General features: G+C 34.8%; 1 pseudogene; it reads left to right on the top strand.

Annotated features, from left to right (window-relative positions):
• The window catches only part of LOC140811164 (nuclear transcription factor Y subunit C-3-like), a 50794-nt pseudogene extending 45274 nt beyond the window's left edge, over nt 1-5520 (top strand).
• The last annotated feature ends 16932 nt before the right edge of the window (nt 5521-22452 follow it).

Consider the following 22452-nt stretch of genomic DNA (forward strand, 5'->3'; position numbering starts at 1 on the left):
ATCCCAAAAATCCACGCTTCCGCTGCGTTACTCTGATCAAACTTAAGTTCTTGAATGTCCTTACGTCTCCTTGATCCCAATTAAATTTTCCTTCTAAATCCTTATTTTCATATCGCAACTTAAAATACCCAAATGACTTAGTTTTATTGCTATTATAACCTCGAATTTCAATTTTTCTTACGATTCCCAAAGTTAAAAGATGGATGGTCATACTTATCGTAATTATTCTCCTTACTTTATACCCAAAATATTCATCAACTTATCAAATTTCAATCTTACAATCTCAAACGCAAGTGCTAACGCTTAGATTTTCAAGCTTAATATCAATTTATCCTTAAAAATCCCTTATTAAAATTTCTTATAATACTAAAACCAAGATATCCCAAGGTTCTGAATATTTTTAAAAATCTAAATCATCAAAATTTCTACTATTTAACCCATTCAATTTGTTCTTATTGCTAACTAGTCCCAAGTTCCTTAGCAATTCCAAAAATAATTTCTTAAGTTCCTCAAAATTATCTTAATTGGTCTTTAATTTCGAAAATCCCATAAGTTTTTATTATTCTTAATTCCCTCCTACGGGTTTCCCATAACATAATTTCGATAAATTTAAACTTATTTACCCAAAAATCAATTCCTATAACCAATATTACATTTTATCAAAACTTAAAATCCCAATTTATACATCTTCTTATTCCTAAAGTCGTTGTAAATCCTCGAATCATTATTCCTTACGTCTAATTCCTAAAAATTAATTCGACTAGTAACCATAAATCATAAATATTTTCTTAGAGAATCTACGTGTGCCAAAGCATTCATAATATTCTCGATTAACTTATAGCCCAAATAGTAGAACCTCAATTCTAAAACCCAAAAAGATCGACATAATTCAATTCCAATACAAAACCAACATGCGTTAAAATAAAATAATTTTTCATTTCATATCATATCACGTATAAAAATTCAAAGCATATAAAACATTTATCGTAAAGCATTTAAACATTTAACATAAACATGTAATTTATCTAATTATGCAGGTAACATCATAAAATCATATAAAACATGTAAACTTACAAATTTGAGGCTTAACGACTGATCTTTCTGGCGCTGATGGTGGCACAACCCTTTACAGAACCATTGCTCTGATACCAACTGACACGTACTCACCTTTTATTGCTTTAAAAGTACTAGTAGAAATTTTTTTTTTTAAAAAAACTCTCATAATTTCGGTCATTTCCTACCCATAAAATAATCTTGCACCATTTTAAATTAAATCGTCTAACTAGTATTTGAAAATTGAAAGGAAATTGTCAAACCAGAAATCGTAAAACGTTTTACCAAACCTAAAAAGCAATAAATGTTGAAAAGTATAGCTCATACTAAACTCTCAAAAATCTCTCAAAAGCATAATTAAAATCTTAAAATCTTTAACATAAAACTTGAATCATAATGCGGAAAATATAGCGCTGGTCCTCGGGTTGTGTGCGACATCAGTCCAGTAGTATCACTCATCAAGACCTCCCTCAGAACCACCTGCATCCATCACACCTAGTGAGTCTAAAGACTCAACACACCATAATCTTGATAACAAGTAATACGTAATACATTCAACATATAACGGTGAAAAATACTTTTAAGTAAAAATAACATTTCATGATATGCATAACTTTAACATTTTCCTCAACATGACATAAAATCCTTTGACATAATCATAACATTTTTCATCTTTCTTTATCCTTTGTTGAATTCAGATCGTTAATTGTGACTTTCCTCACATGACATGACATGACGATGGATCCATCAGAAATATAACCACAGTACTGGGCAGCGGGGGACACCAGCAACACTCTCACCGGTCAACTGGGCCCTGGCCTAACATGAATCGAATAGAAATACGATTGTCGGGGCTCCCAATGGGCTTCTCCCCTCACGACATTCCTATCCTTACCTCAAAACCTCATAACCTCCTAACCTCTTGTTCGTAATAATGGAAACACGATCGTCGGGCTCCCACTAGGACCATCACCCTCACGATATCGCCACTATTAACGAACTAGTCACAATCACTTCACTTCTTTCAACGTATTTCATTCACATCACTTAAAAAAAATCGTACATAACATATCATTTTCATTTTGAAACCAAGCATGCAACATGTATTTTAAATGTATTCTTAAATCATAAAAATTCCTTAGACATTTAAAAATCATAATTTAATCATGAGTAATTCATAAGCATTTCAAAATCATCATAAAAGCATAAAAACAGCATTTCGGGCACTGCCATGACCTTTACTAATTTCCCGGTGTAAAATGACTGTTTTACCCCTGGCCTCGACATTTTAAGTTTTCGACCTTTTTCATGATTTCATGACTCTAACATGTCCCAAATAATTATTTAAGCTTACGTTAATTTTTTCGTAATTTTATTTGGCTTACAACTTAGACTTTTTCAATTATCTTTTCTTAATTGTTTTAACGGTGTTTTAATCTCGAAAAATACCAAACTTTAATATAAAATTCCTAAATTCTAAATTTAGTCTTTTTATATTATTTTAGACCTTATGGACCACGACTCGACCCCCGTGAGTCGTTTTCCATTTTTTTCTTCTTTTTAAAAACCTAAATGACACCTAAACTTCGCCCCCGAGCCAACTTCTGATTTTCCCGAGTTACCCCCGAACCATGTCGAGCCAAAAGGTGCCCAACATGTTAGATTATCCTACTGTACCCTTAAACCACCAAGAAAATTATCCTAAGTTCAAATACAAGGGCTGGAAGTCACCCCATACTACAGCCGAGAATCCTTAGTGTAGTAGGACTCTATGATTTGGCGTCTAGCACCCTAACCCATGACTTGGCTCTCTAACCCACCTCTCCAGTACTCGACCTGGGACCCTAGGACTACTCCTAGCCCAGCCCATGCCCCATGCATCGGATCCTTGGATCACAGCAACCGGGCAGCCGCGACAGCTGCTGCGGCTTCCTCTCGGGTAGAGTCCTTGCTTGCAAGGACTCTTCCCCAGCCCTCTTCCGTGAGTCCTTGATGCGTGACGCCCCCTGGCCGTGCCCTGGCTCAATCCAAGACCAAGCCCTTGCCTCCCAAGACAAACCCGATCCCCAATCCCATGACAACCCGTGTGCAGCTTTGGTTTGTTTTTCCAGCGTGTATGGTGGGTGTTCTAGGACTCTAAATCATGAAAAAACTTGGCTTGATCATGTCCTAATCATGGCAGCCCTTTGAAGCACATAAAAACATGAATTAGGAATCCAAAACTTTGCTTAACAATTCATATGATGATTAAAAACGAAAATACATAAAAGTGACACTTGTTTTCATATTTTTTTTCATGCATAAAAGAATACTATGATTTAACGGATGAGAAAAAGAGATTAAGGCGTGCCTTTGCGTTTTAAACGCACGAAAAACCGTTGACGATTGCGAAGAACGGCGGCGAACGATCATGGCTTGAATTTACATGACAAAACCAAACTCTCCTTGATGTGATTGTGGGTGCCGTGAGTTTGTAGAGTTGGGAGAGAGTTTTCTTTTTCCAAAATTGAGTGGCCGTGTGTTACAAGGGGTTATGGGGAGGGTTTACATATTTTTATACATTAATTAAATCTTAAATTAAGGCTTAGGCCTAATAAGCAAAGTTTAGGCCCATTAGTGCTTGTTTAGGATTTAATAAAATATTAACAAGGTTTTGTTAAATTATCTTTGTGAATTTATTAGCCGGGTTGCTCGAAAGCTCGTATTTTATTTGAAAATCCAATACCGATAAAAATTACGTTCCGGCGTATAAAATCACCTCAAAACCTCTTATTTTTCAAAAATAATAAAAAGCATCTCCCAACCTTTAAATAATTAAAATCAACTATTTAATAAAAATCATTTTCTATTTTTCAGCCCTCGGTCCCCGTTCCTCGATCACAACTCGAATAACCTTAAAAATACAATTTTAATGCAACCATGTAGAGAATATAATTTAAACATGTCAATTATGCACCACATAATCAATTAATGCAATTAAAAAAATTAATTAAAATACAAAGAATTTAATAATTGCATGCACGTGGTTTGCGTAGACTTTAAAATTTTCGGGGCGTTACAATAACCACAGATTCTATAATTGAAAATATCAGATTCCTTAAAGAACTGTTTAGTTTCAATTTTCCTATTACGATTTGGCACTACTTTTGGATTCCATCACAAACAAATTTTTCGTTTTAGTCGTTTGGTTTAAAGTTATGCAGCACGGAAGTACACTGTTTATCCATGTCTTGAAGCTTTATCATGTTGAGGGTTCATGTTGGTTTTTATCTTATATATGTGCTCCAGGGGGCATTGTCTTTGTTTGAAGCATTTTTCATGCTTTGTCTCTTGATAGCATTATAACTTTATAGTTTTTTATCATGTGGAGGGTTCATGTTGGTTTTTATCGTATTTCTGTGCTTCAGGGGCTTTGTCTTTGTTTCATGCACTTTTCATGCTTTTTCTCTTGACAGCACTATAAATTTATAGTTTTTTTTTATCATGTGGAGGGTTCATGTTGGTTTTTATCGTATTTATGTGCTTCAGGGGCATTGTCTTTTTTCAAGCACTTTTCATGCTTTGTCTCTTGATAGCATTATAAAATTATTCTGTGGCTAATCTTGAATATTCAATATATGAAACACCTATGTCCTATGTTGCTAAAGGTATAGTAATGCTGAACCTTGATTATAAAGGCCATCAATCAGAAATTCAATCGTTAAATTTTTAAAAATTTGGAGTGTTGTGCTTATCATGTGTTACTGGTGATTTTAAGGAGTTTGAAGAGTAAAGGATTTCCGAAGATTATAATTTGCAATGGAGCTGAATGGAAATGGATAGTAGCCGGGTATTGGGTTGGTGGGTAGCTCTGCTCAGATGCCATATGGCATGATGTCATATTCGGCCAACCAAATGGCTGGAACCTCTTCTCCAGCACCGGTTGGATCGATTCAATCGTCCCAAGCTTGTGGTTTTTATGCCTCTCCAGCTCTGATGGCACATCATCATCATGCCTACCAGCATATACATCATTAGCAGCAACAACAACTCCAAATTTTTTGGGCTAGCTAATATGAAGACATTGATCAGCTAACCGAATTTAAGAGCCATAGCCTGCCGCTGGCTAGAATCAAGAAGATAATGAAAGCTGATGAAGATGTTTGAATGATCTCATCTGAAGCACTTGTTATCTTTGCACGAGCCTGTGAGATGTTCATCCTTGAGTTGACATTACGTGCATGGAACCACACTGAAGAGAACAAAAGGAGGACGCTCCAGAAAAATGATGTTGTTGCAGCAATTAAAAGGACCAACATATTTGATTTCATGGTTGACTTTGTACCTCGAGAGGACTTGAAAGATGAGGTTCTTGCATCAATGCCGAGAGGACCAGTTCCTGTTGGAGCTCCTACTGAAGGGCTTCCTTGTTATTATATGGCACCACCAGGTGCACCACCTGTAAGGTCCGAGATTATAACACTTTAATCCGAGATTATTTAATTTACGAATTTTGGAATGATGAATTAAATTCCACGATTTTATAATTAAGTAGGATTGAAATTGAATTAAAAATAGTTATTGAGGGCTGAATTGCAAATAGTGAAGAATCCAAGGACTAAAGTGCAATTAATTGGACTTGAGTGGGACACTTGTCATGTACTTGGATATATATTTGTAATTCCTCCAGTATACCAAGGAAAGAATCGAGAAAGCCATAGCCAAAATCCTCTAAACTTCAATTTATTTTCAAAATTTGATTTCGCGAGTACCGGTGATCCGATTTTTAATTCGAGCACAGTTTTGAGATCCCCTCATCAAGAGCTACACAAGGACGTAAGTTTTATTAAGTTTTATCTTGATTCAAAAATATGATGTTAGAGAAATTGTGATTTGATCATTATTATGTGTTTTGGGAATACTAGACATCATAGAATCGAAGTCGGATTAAGAAACGGACTGATAATGGAATTGTTATGAATTTTTAGGGTATATTGAGTTATACCGGACAGATTTGGATTATGAATGAATTACAAACTGTAATGGATATGAGTTATGATTTGTAATTGATGTCTGTTGATGTGGTATTGACGGGGATACTGAGTTTGTACCGTTATGCCGTTGATTTTGAATTAAATCAAGATTGATCAGATTGTTATTGATTGGAAAGGTATATTGACATAAGATTAATGATATTGTCATTGCCAGACAGACTGTGAACTCAGGAATTCGACTGAGCCTGAAACCGACGAACGAAAGGTATAAGTCAATGTGGTATTGGGAGATCGACTTAAGTCAATCTAGACTTGAGTTTCCCTAAATCACATACTTTACTTTATTGCATTGATATTGCATTGATTTGATTGATATACTTGTTCTCTTGATTTATAGATAGCATGTATCAGACGGGAAATCTTGTGACAGAAGTGCCTGATAGTGGTGGGATCGCCACGGGCACATTGCACGATGTCACAGGATAGTGTAGACATCTTGGGACGGAAGTGCCTGACAGTGGCGGGATCGCCACGGGCACATTGCACGATGTCTCAAGATGGGTTATTAGCGATAGAGCTACAGTCCGTGACGGATAGGTCAGGACACCGGATGTTTGGTTATATCGAGTAATAGGATTGGAATTCTTCTATTACGGAATTCGATATAGGAACACCATATTTGGTTATATCGAGTAATAGGAACAGAGTTCCTTCTATTACGGAATTCGATATAGGAATACCACATTTGGAAACCGGGATCCCTAGACTAGGATTGAGTCTAGTCTGAATGATAGAGTTATGATCATTGTCGACAGTCTATGATTGTTTATGTTCAGATTTTGATACATATATCTGTTACCTGATTACATGCTTTATATTTGTTTATATGATTGCATGTTTCGTTGATTTATACTGGAATTTATTCTCACCGGAGTTATGCGGCTGTTGTCTTGTCTGTATGTGTACATGACAACAGGTGGGGCAGGATCAGGGTCCAGAAGATTAGGAGAGATCGTGATAGAGTGGAGACTTCGGACTTGGATGTATATAGAGTTTCGACACTTGATATTTAGATGTTGAACTTTAGTTTTAATGAATTGTAGACGGTACAGGACTTGTATTTTATTATATACTGAGTTGTATATTAGTTTGATGTGTCTACGTTCCGCATTTTAAAAAAAAAAAAAAATTTAGACCCTGTTTATTATTGATTAATTAGTCCCAATGATGATTAAGAAGATGATTAGCGTCCGGATCCCCACAACAGGTGGTATCAGAGCGATAGATCCTTTAGATTGAGATAGTCAGAACTGATAGATCCTTTAGACTGAGATAGAAGAGAATGAGCGGGGTAGATTAAATTTTTTTTCCTTGCATGTGACTGTTAGCATGAGAATTACGTTAATGTTGACTTACATTGTGTGTGCTAGCATGATTTACTGCTTTCCCTATTACATGTTGTTTGTATCTGAGTTGATTGCAGCATGTAATTGTTAAGCCTGAATCAGAACTGAGTCTCGATCAGAGGTATATGATCAGAGGAGGGCTGAGACAGATTGTATAGACTGTGTACTAACCGGTTTGATATTCAGATATACCCCCTCGGAGAATTCCAGAAAAGGGTAGTACTTCGTCTGAACAGATAGATGCATCAGAAACTCAGATAGAAGTAAAGTTGGCAGAATTACAGTTATTTCAGCCGCCGATTTTGAGTGGTATCGAGACATCTGAAGACTGTCAGAACTGGTTGGATGACATAGAAATATTGTTTGATTTTCTTGATTGTACAGATGAACAGAAAGTTAAACTGGTATTCCACCAGTTACGAGAGGTTGCCAGAAGTTGGTGGATTACAATTAACGGAGTATTAGCACAACGTGGTATTGTGATCACGTGGGAAGTCTTTAAAGCTGAATTCTATCAAAGATTTTTCTCAGTTTCATACCGGGAGGACAAAAGAGCAGAATTTGAGAATTTGAGACAAGGCCAATTGAATATTGATGAATATGCTGCTAAATTCTCTACTTTATTGCGTTTTGTTCCTCATTTAGCTGGGAATGATGAAGCTGTAGTGAATCAGTTCATCAGAGGATTGAATTCAGAGGTAGTTGCATTTATGAATCTGCAGCGACCTTACCTTTTTGCTGATATCTTGAGTAGAGCAAAGAGAGCTGAGGCGAGTCTGATTAGACAGCTAGGGAGGTTGTGTGTGAAGCAACCCCAGACACAGCAATCCCCTCTTCGATTTGATCGTGGCAGAACGATTGGAAAGCAAGAATTGCTGAAAGCTCGAAAGAAGCCATTCAAGAAGTTAGGGAGTGGTTCCTCTAGTTCTAGTTATTCTAGTCCAAGCTATACTGGAGTGTATTGCCGGAGTTGCGGAGGGAGACATCCCACCGAGCAATGCCAGGGAGTGACTGGTAGTTGTCATATCTGCAGACAGCCGGGACACTTTGCTAAGGTTTGTCCCCAGAGACGGTCCCGAAGATCTTAGGGAACAGCGTTCAATTGAGAAACAGACCCAGAATCCACAACAGGTACTATTCTTTATGATTATGATGCATATGTATTGATATATACTAATGCATTTCATACGAATATCTTTGATTGAGTTGCATGGAGATATGCTATATCTGTGGAGTCTGTTTATACTGTGGTATTGATTTCCTTACTGTTTGGAGGAAAGATTGATCTCAGAGATTTCTGTGATATATTGTATACTACAGTAAGATGAGACTGAAATTGAGTTAGATTTTGACGTACTTGTGTTTTCTGAGTTGACCGCATTATTGATGTTATTATGCTGAACAATTACAAAATGATTATAGATTCCTTCAAGGAGAGTACAAGATTCAGACCAGATATGGCTAATGACTAGAGATGTCACAGTAATTAATCCAGATTTAGAATTCCTGTGATATTTAGATTGTCTATGACTCGATTTTTACGGAAAGGAACAGATGGTATCCTTATGTATTCAGTATATGTACTGAAATCGAGCCTAGCATTGGCAGATTTGCCAATGATGAGTGAATTGACTGATGTTGTCAGATAAGATTTTAGATTTACCTTATATCAGAAAGATAGATTTCAGAATTGAATCGATATCAGGTACTGTTTGTTGGTGCTTTAGAATTTAGCACAAAATAATATTGAATGTACAGAATAATACAGAATAAATTGAAAGAATTGAAAGATCAGTAGAAGAGTACCGACACATCTGAGTTAGTATTGTTCTTTGGCATCTTTCAGTATATTCAGAGATGTTCTGATGATTCTATGCTTGTTATGTCTATGAGATTTTGATATATTTGCAGCATCTAATTGATTGAACCTAATATTTGAATATCGTATTGAATATTCTGAGAACTGTGATGACTGTATACAGAAATTATTCAGATAAGAATCCTGCTTGAAAAAGATTGTATTCAGAATAAGCGATATCTGGAGTTAGTATACCGATTGATTTTGATACAGTGAGATTGTGATCAGTGACCGAGAATGATACCGATATCAGAAAGGTCAGAATGTCAGAAAGGTATTTTGTCGGGTTTGGCAGATTATTTTATTCGACTGTTGTTTTATATCTGCTGGATATTGTTATTGTTCTAAATCAGTATTTGAGATATCTTATATTATTTTGGGAAGTATATTTGATTTGCAGATGATATATAACAGTTGATCAGAAGGACATGAAGATGTTTACCAAAAATCATTGTTTTATGAGTTCACTGAACTCACTAGAATTGTGTAGGATATTGATATTTCGTCTCTGATTTGATATTACTGTTGTTTTGAATCCATATATGCTGCAGATTATTGTGAACCAGTGAGAGTATATACAGTTCCAACCGAATCAGAGTTAAATTCGAAAGTTACAGTAATTCAGAAATGTGAGCAGAATGTTCAGAACCCGAATGTGATAATCAGAGCAGAACATCGAGCAGAGTAGTAGATATGTGATTTGTACCGTATGAGACTGATTATCTTGTGATATCAGAATGTTTCAGAATTGTCAATAGAATTTGATATCGATAGTCAGAGCCAAATACCAGGTAGGTATTTTTCTTTATTTTATATTATTTACTGATTTGTTTGTATCAAATAGTTCGAATCTGAAATGACAGATAGTGTCAGAAACACCCAATAGCGGATTCAGTTTTCATTTTGATGACAGAGAATGTATAATATTCGGACAGACAGTGTGGATATAGACAGAATAAATCAGTTATGGCAGAATTTATGCTGAAATATTGGCAGAATTTGTACTGAAATGTCTGAATTGCCAATAAATGAAGATAGAAAGATAGAGATCAGAAGAGTTATTACAGAATTTGTATATTTCTGACTAGACATGGGGAGTATATTTCAATGAATTTCGTAATGAGATCACTGTAATACTTTCCAGATATGATTATGATTGAGAGATTGTTCAATCTATATCTATTAGTTTGTACCAGATAACGTACAAACATGACCAACTGACACAGATCGATGTCAGAAAAGTGGTCAGAAAGATCAGAATGCCACAGTAGATTATATCAGATTGTGACTTTTGATTGATTTGGTACTTGTAATAAAGTATATCATGAGCTTTCTCTTAGATTGTTTTACAGATTGACAGACAGTCAGAATGTACTAGCCAGATATTGGAAGATTTTGGTACAACTTTGTGTTGGATATTAGCACTATACAGCTTTAGTGCTGGATGTTAGCACTAGTTGTTATGAATTATTGTCACTGTATGAATTCTTGTATGAAAATAATTATTAAGACAGTCCAGAATGGAAAGATTTAAGAAACCAACGTCGGATGATGACGATTGGTATTTGAAGCTGAAGACAGTATATGTCCTTGATTGAGATAAACAGATTTGATAATAGCTGATGGTCCTGATATGTGATGAGCTGTAGATTGATTTATACGGACGTTGTATAGCCAGTAATACGAGATTGATTCTGTCAGAAGGATTGGAGAAGTATTATGACATTGTACTTAGTGAATTCTTATTCCAGATTGGAATTTGAATCAGTAGAAGTAAGAGAATTCAGAATGAAGATTATCCTGTTGTTGAAAACACAGTAAGATTGTCAGTAGGTCAATGAGAATATCTGAAAGACAGAATCTGATATGAGATTGAAATTTCAGAATTGATTCATTGAGATAAGTTTTCTGATTTACCTCTTGTATACGTTTCATGTTGATATCTGACTTGATTACATGTGAGTTCGAGGACGAACTCCTATCTAAGAGGGGGAGAATTGTAAGGCCCGAGATTATATCACTTTAATCCGAGATTATTTAATTTACGAATTTTGGAATGATGAATTAAATTCCACGATTTTATAATTAAGTAGGATTGAAATTGAATTAAAAATAGTTATTGAGGGCTGAATTGCAAATAGTGAAGAATCCAAGGACTAAAGTGCAATTACTTGGACTTGAGTGGGACACTTGTCATGCACTTGGATATATATTTGTAATTCCTCCAGTATACCAAGGAAAGAATCGAGAAAGCCATAGCCAAAATCCTCTAAACTTCAATTTATTTTCAAAATTTGATTTCGCGAGTACCGGTGATCCGATTTTTAATCCGAGCACAGTTTTGAGATCCCCTCATCAAGAGCTACACAAGGACGTAAGTTTTATTAAGTTTTATCTTGATTCAAAAATATGATGTTAGAGAAATTGTGATTTGATCATTATTATGTGTTTTGGGAATACTAGACATCATAGAATCGAAGTCGGATTAAGAAACGGACTGATTATGGAATTGTTATGAATTTTTAGGGTATATTGAGTTATACCGAACAGATTTGGATTATGAATGAATTACAAACAGTAATGGATATGAGTTATGATTTGTAATTGATGTCTGTTGATGTGGTATTGACGGGGATACTGAGTTTGTACCGTTATGCCGTTGATTTTGAATTAAATCAAGATTGATCAGATTGTTATTGATTGGAAAGGTATATTGACATAAGATTATTGATATTGTCATTGCCAGACAGACTGTGAACTCAGGACTTCGACTGAGCCAGAAACCGACGAACGAAAGGTATAAGTCAATGTGGTATTGGGAGATCGACTTAAGTCAGTCTAGACTTGAGTTTCCCTAAATCACATACTTTACTTTATTGCATTGATATTGCATTGATTTGATTGATATACTTGTTCTCTTGATTTATAGATAGCATGTATCAGACGGGAAATCTTGTGACAGAAGTGCCTGATAGTGGTGGGATCGCCACGGGCACATTGCACGATGTCACAGGATAGTGTAGACATCTTGGAACGGAAGTGCCTGACAGTGGCGGGATCGCCACGGGCACATTGCACGATGTCTCAAGATGGGTTATTAGCGATAGAGCTACAGTCCGTGACGGATAGGTCAGGACACCGGATGTTTGGTTATATCGAGTAATAGGATTGGAATTCTTCTATTACGGAATTCGATATAGGAACACCATATTTGGTTATATCGAGTAATAGGAACAGAGTTCCTTCTATTACGGAATTCGATATAGGAATACCACATTTGGAAACCGGGATCCCTATACTAGGATTGAGTCTAGTCTGAATGATAGAGTTATGATCATTGTCGACAGTCTATGATTGTTTATGTTCAGATTTTGATACATATATCTGTTACCTGATTACATACTTTATATTTGTTTATATGATTGCATGTTTCGTTGATTTATACTGGGATTTATTCTCACCGGAGTTATCCGGGTGTTGTCTTGTCTGTATGTGTACATGACAATAGGTGGGGCAGGATCAGAGTCCAGAAGATTAGGAGAGATCGTGATAGAGTGGAGACTTCGGACTTGGATGTATATAGAGTTTCGACACTTGATATTTAGATGTTGAACTTTAGTTTTAATGAATTGTAGACGGTACATGACTTGTATTTTATTATATACTGAGTTGTATATTAGTTTGATGTGTCTACGTTCCGCATTTTAAAAAAAAAATAAAAATTTAGACCCTGTTTATTATTGAATAATTAGTCCCAATAATGATTAAGAAGATGATTAGCGTCCGGGTCCCCACACCACCAGTTGGCACCTCCGCTGCCTGCAGATTCTTAAGCAGGTTTGGTATCCACATAATTTCTAGTTTGTGCGCCATCTAGAAACCCGAGTTCTGTTTATTGCTCTTCTTGGCTTATTCTCTTGATATTTTATTTTCAATTCAATTTTGTAATTTCAAATGTATTTTGTAACTAATTTGTAATATATGTATCATTTTCCATTCTTATTTTCTTCTTTTCTCTTACTTTCTCCTCTTTTATTAATCTTTTCCCATTTTCACTTATTTTCAAATGCTATCATTATTCAAAAAGCAATATTGATTCATTCATTTTTTTTGTTAAAATTAATAATTTTAAATAGGATATTTTAAAATTAAAAGTTACGATAAACTTATATTTATCGTATATATATAAAATAAATTTATTAAATGCTATAGATACATGAAAAATATATTTTTTAATGTAGTTTTTTATGTTTAATTACATAAAAAATTCTCTTGTTGAATGTAGATGTGAGAAAATATATTGAATTTTCGATATTTCGAGGTCCCCGCATGGAAAAATACCGAATTTTTAGTATACCGAAGATTTCAGTTTTCGGTACGACAAAGGTATGAAATTTGAAAATTTAGGTATATACATGAATACTGAAATAATATATAAAAATTAAAAAATATACAATATTTAAAAAATAAATTTGTAATATTTTAAAATATAAAGATTTTTCGGTATAAAACGATATATAAAGATATCGTACAGAAATCTCAGTCAAACTTAAAAACACTCCATAAATAATTAAAAATAATTATTCAATAAAAAATTTTCCTGATTATTCTCCGGTCTTCGTTACTCGTTCTAGCGCGAAATGTATCTAAACACTATAATACGTGAAACTTAACAATAATCATGAAATAAACCCTAACCATGCAATAATCATGCATGAAATGCATAAAAATCATTAACAAATATTTAAAAAAAAATCCTAGATTGCATGCAGTCATGATACGTAGTTCGAATTTCCTATACTTACAAAACCAATGTTCAAAAAAATGCAAAAGACATCTCTTTGTTTAAAAAGAAGCAATATTAAAAATTATATTACATATTAAAAAAAATTATTGTTGCAAGAGAAAAAAAAAGGAATAAAATTTAAATACTTTTTGATGTTGCTTGAAAAAAGATTCCCGATATGGGTTTTGAACCCCTGCATATAAAGTAAAGGGGAGTTAACCTATTTTCATATTTTTTCCGCTCTCTCTAAACTGATTTTACGATGGATAAAGAAATAATCCCTTCAACCAAGAAGAAATACTGTGATCTCGTGATGGGTAAATCTGAAAACTCTGGTTGTGAAATCAAAATTCTACCGAAGGTTGAGAACCCCGGTCAAAATGTGGAGAATTCTGGAGGTAATCATGACAATTCTGGTCCTGTGAATTCTGTAGTCCAGAATATTCAGATTCATTCTGGTCTCCTGATCGTTAATCATGTGAATTCTTGGCCCGTGAATTCGGTAGTTCAGAATCTTCAGATCGGAGGCCAGAATATCCCTATCTCCGGTGGTGGTGGTGGTGGTGGTGGTGTTGGAGATGCAGTGTTGAAGATATTGAATGGAATCGCCGTAATAGTTCACTGCACTGCGGTTGTTTACGTAGCGTTGAAGATCGGCCAGGGGGTCGACAGGTGGAAAAAAGATGGTTTCTCAATAAAGTTCGAACCCAAAATAGTTATTTTGCATTCGAGGCGAGGTAAATAGATATGTCTGATGAAAAAAATCTTTTTTCGTAGTTTTTGGTTTTTAGTTACTTGTTCGGAGAAAATATTTCAAAATTGAAACTTTTTCGATTGGAGGCGAGGTAAATAGATACCTCTAATAAAAAAAAATCTATGGAAGTTTTTGTAGTTTTTAGTTTCTATTTACTTTTTCGGTAAAAAGATTTGGAAATTGACTTTTCGAGAAATATTTGTTCCTAGCGAGTTTTTTAGGGAAAATGAAGATGTAGATGAGAAAGTTCGAGTTCTTACTGAAGTCAATGGAGAAAATACAAAATACATAGCCAAGCTTCAAGCTCAGTACCTTTATTTCTCTGCTATGAGATTATGGATTATGATTCGGCTGTCTTGCTTTTTTTTTTGATCATCTACTCCTTTTTTTGGACTCATGCTCATATGTCTATGAAGAATGAAAGAAACTTGAGTCACTTCTTTTTTTTTTTTTGCAATGCCTCTTCTTTAGGAACAAATATTTCTCAAAGAATCTTAGAATCAATTATCAATATCATGCCTCCTAACGATCTGCTCAAGAACAGCACATCAGACACCCGCATGTCTGTGTGAGTCTGTGCATGTGTGTTTATATGAGTAATCTAATTCCTTTTTTTCCCCAACATAAATCATCTTTTTCAGTTTGCGGCGTTATTGAGATTTTACAGATTGATAACGAGTTGCGACTAGAAATAACCTACAGACATTGAAGGAATATAACTAAAATTCACCAATCAACTTGACTGATAAAAAAACAAATAATGTGATGAGCTGAATTTTTACTAGAAGTTTGGTTTGCCCCAACTTCATGGAGGTATCTTTTCCTATCAATCATACAAAGAACCTACTAAACCAAATTTAAACAGTGCAAGAGTTGAATGCATGAAGAAAAATTGATAAATTCCCTGCAAGACAAACTAATTACATTATATCACGAGGTGAATGATTCATTCAACGAAACATCACTACTGATATAAGTGAGCCTTTTAACTTATAATGCTACTTCCATATAAGACAGATAAAAAATAAAAATTATTTTTCCATGGTTACTTATGTGACCTCTAACTCAAGCATTGTTGATCAAAACGTCCATTCTTCCAAATGCATCCCGAGCCTTCTACACCGACGGGCTCGATCACGGACCCAGTTGCGCTGATATCCAGCTCCACAGCCATGGCTCTGGGTTGATCTCGGCTCTTCTGAGGCGGAGGAGCCGATCCCGTTATTGATCTCACTACACAGCGATTGTAACCGGTCGACACGCCGAGCTGCGGCTATAATTTTGCAGCCGGCTTTGGCCAAGTCCAGACAGAAGTCTCGGCCAATTCCTGACGACGCCCCGGTCACCATCGCCACCTTGTTATCCAGCCGAAGCCATGGCTCCAAGGTGCTCGACTCTCCGCTATTATTCTTTATTTGTGTATGTGATTAGTACTCCAAGAGTTGCGGAATTTATTTACTTCGGAGGACTGAGCAGAAACTACCAAAAAAGACTCCAAGTTTGAAACGAACGTTAGAAACTATGAATCATTGATTGGAAAAGAAAGTAACCTATCATTCCTTTCTGATTTTTGTGCAATGAATTCTGCATGCAAAGCACCTGAAAACAAAAGAAAAATGCAATCAACTTTAGACAAAAACTTGTGTGAGACGGTCTCACGGGTCGTATTTTGTGAGATGGATATCTTATTTGGGTCATCCATGAAAAAGTATTACTTTTTATGCTAAAAGTATTATTTTTAATTGTGAATATCGGTATGGTTGACCCGTCTCACAGATAAAGATTCGTGAGACCGTCTCACAAAAGGCCTACTCTCAACTTTAATGCATTCCACAGTAGACAAAGCTACATGTGCTCCGAGACATTTTAATGATCAATCTAGCATTCTAACTTCTCTTAGGAACACACATTTTATTGCCATGTGTTCTAACTTCTCTTAGGAACAAATATTTCTCAGAGAATTAAAGCATGGAAAAAAGTATATTATATGTTAAAAAAGAAAAATCAGATTAAATTTGCACTTTAATGTATGTATATCTTAAAAATAGATTGTTTAAAAAATTTGATAGCAGACGTCTCGGTTATTGCATGAGTTATTCCAATAAAATTCATTTTTTAAAAATTTTTTAAGGGAAACATCGTATCAAATTTATCCTTAATTAATCTTGATATCATAATAACATATTTAGAATTAAATTAGAATTAAATTGCTTCAATATACACAATTCCTCATTGAATAACTCAAAAGAAAAAAAAATCTAATGATCGCTGAACAAGAACACAAGTACATAAAAAGATAAATAACAAAAGATAATAATAATAAAATTGTTATTTTAAATTTTGTTGGAGTTCTTTTTATTATAATAATATTATTAATTTATATTTATTAATTTTATTCTATTATTTATATTTATTAAGAAAAGCTAATATACATAACATAAAACATTTATTTATTATCTGCATAATTTATTTGAGGTGGATACGTGGAGAGAGAAACGAAATGTTATTAAGAATATTTAAGTTATAAAAATATTTCAGATCATATAAGATTTAATAATGAAGCCTATTTTTAACGATATGAATTTAAAATAGGCTAGGACAAATGATTTGTCTCATCAAATAAAATGTCTTCGATTTTTTTTTTCTGAGAAATTCTAATTTTAATCGTTTAGTATATTGTTAATTTATGAGCTTACAAAATATTTTATGTCGTGATTGCTAAACAAAAAATTCAAATATTTTGTCCAAAATTTCCCAATAAAATACGATACTGACATGAGCACACTTTCACTAACGAAATAATCTCCTCAAGTGATATAACAAACAATATGATTTAATTGGTAACACAATCAACATATCTTAAATTATGCATACACTAATATTTATTATTTGATGTATACTCTCTCTAATGTTTATTTGATATTTAATCGTTCGTCGTTGTTTCTCGAGTTACAAATCTTAAAAGTCTCAAAATTTTAATATGTGATTGTTGGGGATCGAAGTTGAGTTTAGAGGGGGGTGAATAAAATCTACTCGTTTTTCGTTCTGATGAGGTACTAAAATCCTGTTAAGGATAGTAGTTGATCTTGTGCGTATACTTTCACCTGATTACAATATAACGTGCGGAAACAATCTGATGAAGTAGTTTGAAAAACAGTAAAACAGTAGGCAGCAGTTGTTTATGGAAGTTCGAAGATAAACTCTTCTACGTCTCCCCTTCTTCTGTTTCCAGAAGGTATAATCAAAAGACTTTGGATATTACAGTACAACTCTTGTACACACCCATTTCAGAAGGACTTACACTTCGGCCTGCTGAAACTCTTAGTTTCTCAACTCACAAGAATACGAAACAAAAAGTTCTGAAAAGACTCTTTTCAGATTACAGACTCTTCTTGATAAAGTATAAATGATGTAAAGATTGTGAAGAGTGTAAGAATCAGTAGCACAAGATGATCTTCGAAAGATCAGATATTTGCTATGAAGCGTGTGCTACTTTTCTTTGTGTTGAACTTTTGATTACTCAAGGAATTTCGATATGCGTCTGATAAGAGAGAACCTTTGTTCCTTGAAGAATGATAATAAGCGAAGTGTCCTGTCGAACAAGGATTTGATCCAAGTATATATAATCGACTGAGTTCAACGTTCACAATCAGAGTGTGTCTTCAGATAACTGATACAATCAGCTTTATTACTGAAAGAAGTCCCTGCAGAAAAGCTATAAAACAATCAGTCTTGTTATATACTTAATTGGGTAAAGTGCATTAAATGACTCCGTATAGTATTTAATGCTGCAATTAATACTAGTACTAGGAACTCTTTAACGGTAACAATTAAGATAGCAACGTTAGAAAACGTTCTCTACTGGTTTTGTATTGTTATCCCTTTCTACTGGTTTAGTTATAGTAGATCAACAGTTACTGATAAGTTATTCTATTGTTCTGGTCTGCTGGTCTACTGGTCTTAGTTATAATCGCCACAATAAAATTCATGTCTAACAATTTCACCCTTTGTGGTGATGCCAAAACCTAAACAGTAGAAAGTTGTTAAATAAAACAGATAATCATTTAAACAAACGGATAATCTCAATAAAGTATTAAGATAAAAAATCAATCGGTTCCAATATCCCTGTAAATGATTTCTTCATTCTGAAGTTCTTGATCTCTTCTGTTAGAAGTGTTAGAGTAGGTGCCCGTCGAGCCAAGTGTTGGCCGAGAGTTCACAATGAAACTCTATGTATAAATGATCTTTATTTTAATTATATTTGAAATTATTGTTTTGGCACATCTTTATCTGTATACCCATGCTAGTTGCATAGATAAAGTCCTTGAATATACAAATAGTAGAAAGAATATGAGATGCTCATATGATGAGTATCATGATACTCATATTTGGAATACTGTATATTCTAAACAGTTCCTAGTCGATTCAGCCACCGTTAAGAAGGATATAGGCCGCTCGAGTTAGAGACTAGTATCTGCGATGTGAGTACCATGTTTCATTGGTAGGGGACATTGTGATGTCCAAGCATGCAGATAGGTGCTCCTGGTAGAGTGCACTGAACAACCCTCCATTAAGGACTTTCCAAGTGGTTCTCACTTATCGAGTGGAAACGTCCTAGTTTATGGTTGTACACCATTAGTCCTTATGACCCGGGACAACATTGAGACTCTATGTGCTAGCATTGCACTTTGACTTGTTTACCGACTCTCAAGGGGTCATCAGGTGGCAAGGTTGGGTGTTATGTCGAAACATATAGGAGTCGATGCATTGTAGTCGGGGATTCACCGCTTACCTTCGGGTATGGATATCCTATGTGTTTTCATGTATATGTAATGTGAAATCTCTAATCAGAGTATGGTGGTAATTATGAAAGGAGTTTCATAGATTACACCATCGATGCAACTACGGCATGACACATAGTATCGATTCATTAAAAACTCTCGATAAACCAATGGTTGTCGAATCGGTCGGGATATATGAGTTGAAGGGACCGTACTGTACGCTAACCATAATTGAATGGTTCTTGCAGGCACTATCATTTGATACCTAGGGAATCATGTAAGGGATGCTGCTAGGCGTTTAACATGATTGGTTGGGTACCATCAGACTTGAGTTCTGACGTTCTTGTTATCAAGGAGTTGATAAGTAAGAATGGAACAATTGGGGTATGCTCATATAAGGACATGTTTAGTCCGAATCACATGGAGATGTGAACCCACGGCTAGTTGTATCAATGAACCATTGAGGGCCACACAAGTGCTGGCTTTCTAGATCCCGTTGAGAAGTAAAATTAGTTCAATGTGTTGAACGGCTTATAAAGGAGTTTATAAGTGTAAGGAAAAAATAGAAGTATGACTTCTATGAGAGAAACGCAAATTTTAATTTATGGAAGTGTTCCTAAATTAAAATTTGGCCAAGTGAATAATGTATTTGAAAATTGTGATTTTCATAAACATTATTATGGACTAAATTAAATTAATTCAAGTGTTGAATTAATTAAACACTAGTGGACCTAGTAGAGTCTAAATAATTAAATTAATTCAAGTGTTGAATTAATTAAACCATATTGAGTCTTGTAGAGCATAATTTAAATTAATTATTTAACTAGTGGGACTTGGGTAAATTCAAGTAATGTTTAATTAGTCTCAAATATGTTTGAGATAATTATATTTAGTCCATGGTTTTTAATTTGTTAAAAACCATATAATATATGCATGCATGGGAGGTGAAGGGTTGGAGACAACTTTTGCAACTATCAAGGCATGGCATGCTACTTTTGTCTCTACTTTTTGCAAGACCAAGACAAGTCTCCCTTCCCTCATTCTAGCATCCTCATGGCCGAAAATACACACACCATTCTCTCAAGTTTTCTCTCAATTTTTCTCTTCAAGTGTTGAGGAAGAAAAATACTTCTCTTTGAAAAATACTTTTATTTTTTTAGTGCAAAATAAGAGGGGTTCTAGTTTGCTAGTGGTGGGCCTAATTTTGAAGGAAAGAAAGGAGTCCAAGGAAGCTTGTAGATCTTCATTCCATTCAAGAGCCAAGTTGTTCACAACTTGGTTGGAGTCATCATCAACCTTAAGAGGTTGATAGGTAACTATTTCTAAACACACTATGAATATCATTTTGGTGTTTTATTGTATTTCCTACACAAACTCATGGTGGCCGAAATTTATATGCTAAAATCGAAAAATTTTGTGCTTCCGTTGCGTTTCCGGCCACCGTAACCGATCCCCTATCAAGTGGTATCCGAGCTATGGTTACGTTTTTGTGTAGCAAATACAAGATATTATGTTGAGATCGATTTCTAACCGCATGAGTGTATTTTTTTGCAACAAAATACCAAGGCTTTTTGGGGAAATTTCGTGCAGCACGTTGCTGCCTGTGTCGGGCAGCTCGGGCTGCCCGAGGGGCTGCCCATTTCGGGCAGCTAGGGCAGCCCGAGGGGCTGCCCGAACAGCCCCATCAATTTAACAAAAAAAAAAAAAAAAAATTTTGTTGCCGGAATCCGGAGACGGAGCTCCGGCGACTGTAATGACGACTAGGGTTTTCAAAAGGTGTTTTGAAATATCCAAGTGTCATGGGCCTTGAGTTGTTGGGCCATTGGATGGCTAACATATTTGTGAATTTTAAATGGGCCAAAACGTTTTTGGTGAAAAATGAGTTTTTGGGCCCTTAAGTTTAAAATTACAAAAGTTGCAAATATTTTCTCATGAAATAAATAATTTAAGTTGGACTTTAATTATTTATAGTAAATGGTGATTTACAAGAAATTCGGTTATAAATAAATTAATTGGAAAGTAAACAAAGGTGTTTGTATACTTTGTTAATTTAGTTTATAATCGTGGCGGTTAGTGATTGGATCAAGATATATAATATTGGATCAATTAATTATTGTGATAATTAATTGATGGTGTATGATATGTGATATTATGCATGAAGGATGATCAAAAGCCCAAGCCCAATTTGCTAGGTGTATGCTAGGATATTTTGTGTTGAATGATTGTAATAATTATCAATTTATAAAGTGGGCTTGGTTTATGGCCCCTTCCCACCCCATGAGATGTATCCCTATTTGCCATGGATATTTATTTGTAAATATTAGTATAGTGGAAGATCAAGATTGGAAGATGGTGGCCATGATGATTATGAAGATCGAAGACATGTAAATATTGGAAGCTTATGTAATAGTTGCATTTGCATCCCGTGCATTTCCCTAGGATTGGACCTAGGCCCGTGTTTAGCTCACACGGTCCATTAGTATTGGGGCGATTGATCATCCTTGTTTGTTTACTGTTTATAATATATGCATGATATGTTATAAATAATGAGTATGTGCGTTATTATTATGATAATAACAAAGTTGCATGAATCCGGCAAACATACGATCAAACATGGCGAGCTTTTTAAATAAAATTAATGATGAGACCTTTCAAAATTAAAAACCCTCATTTTGAATAAGATTCAAAATTAATATCAAGCCCGAAAAGGGGAATTATAAATTTGTTTATAATTTCCTTGTCTTCCATCGACAAATGGGTGGATGACGAATCGCTACCCGTACTCGGGGCTCGGCTCAAATTATTGGGGGGGCCCTTAGTACCGGAAAGCTGTGACATCCA

This window comes from Primulina eburnea, chromosome 14 (assembly GCF_022965805.1).
Source record: "Primulina eburnea isolate SZY01 chromosome 14, ASM2296580v1, whole genome shotgun sequence".
NCBI classification, from domain to species: Eukaryota; Viridiplantae; Streptophyta; class Magnoliopsida; order Lamiales; family Gesneriaceae; genus Primulina; species Primulina eburnea.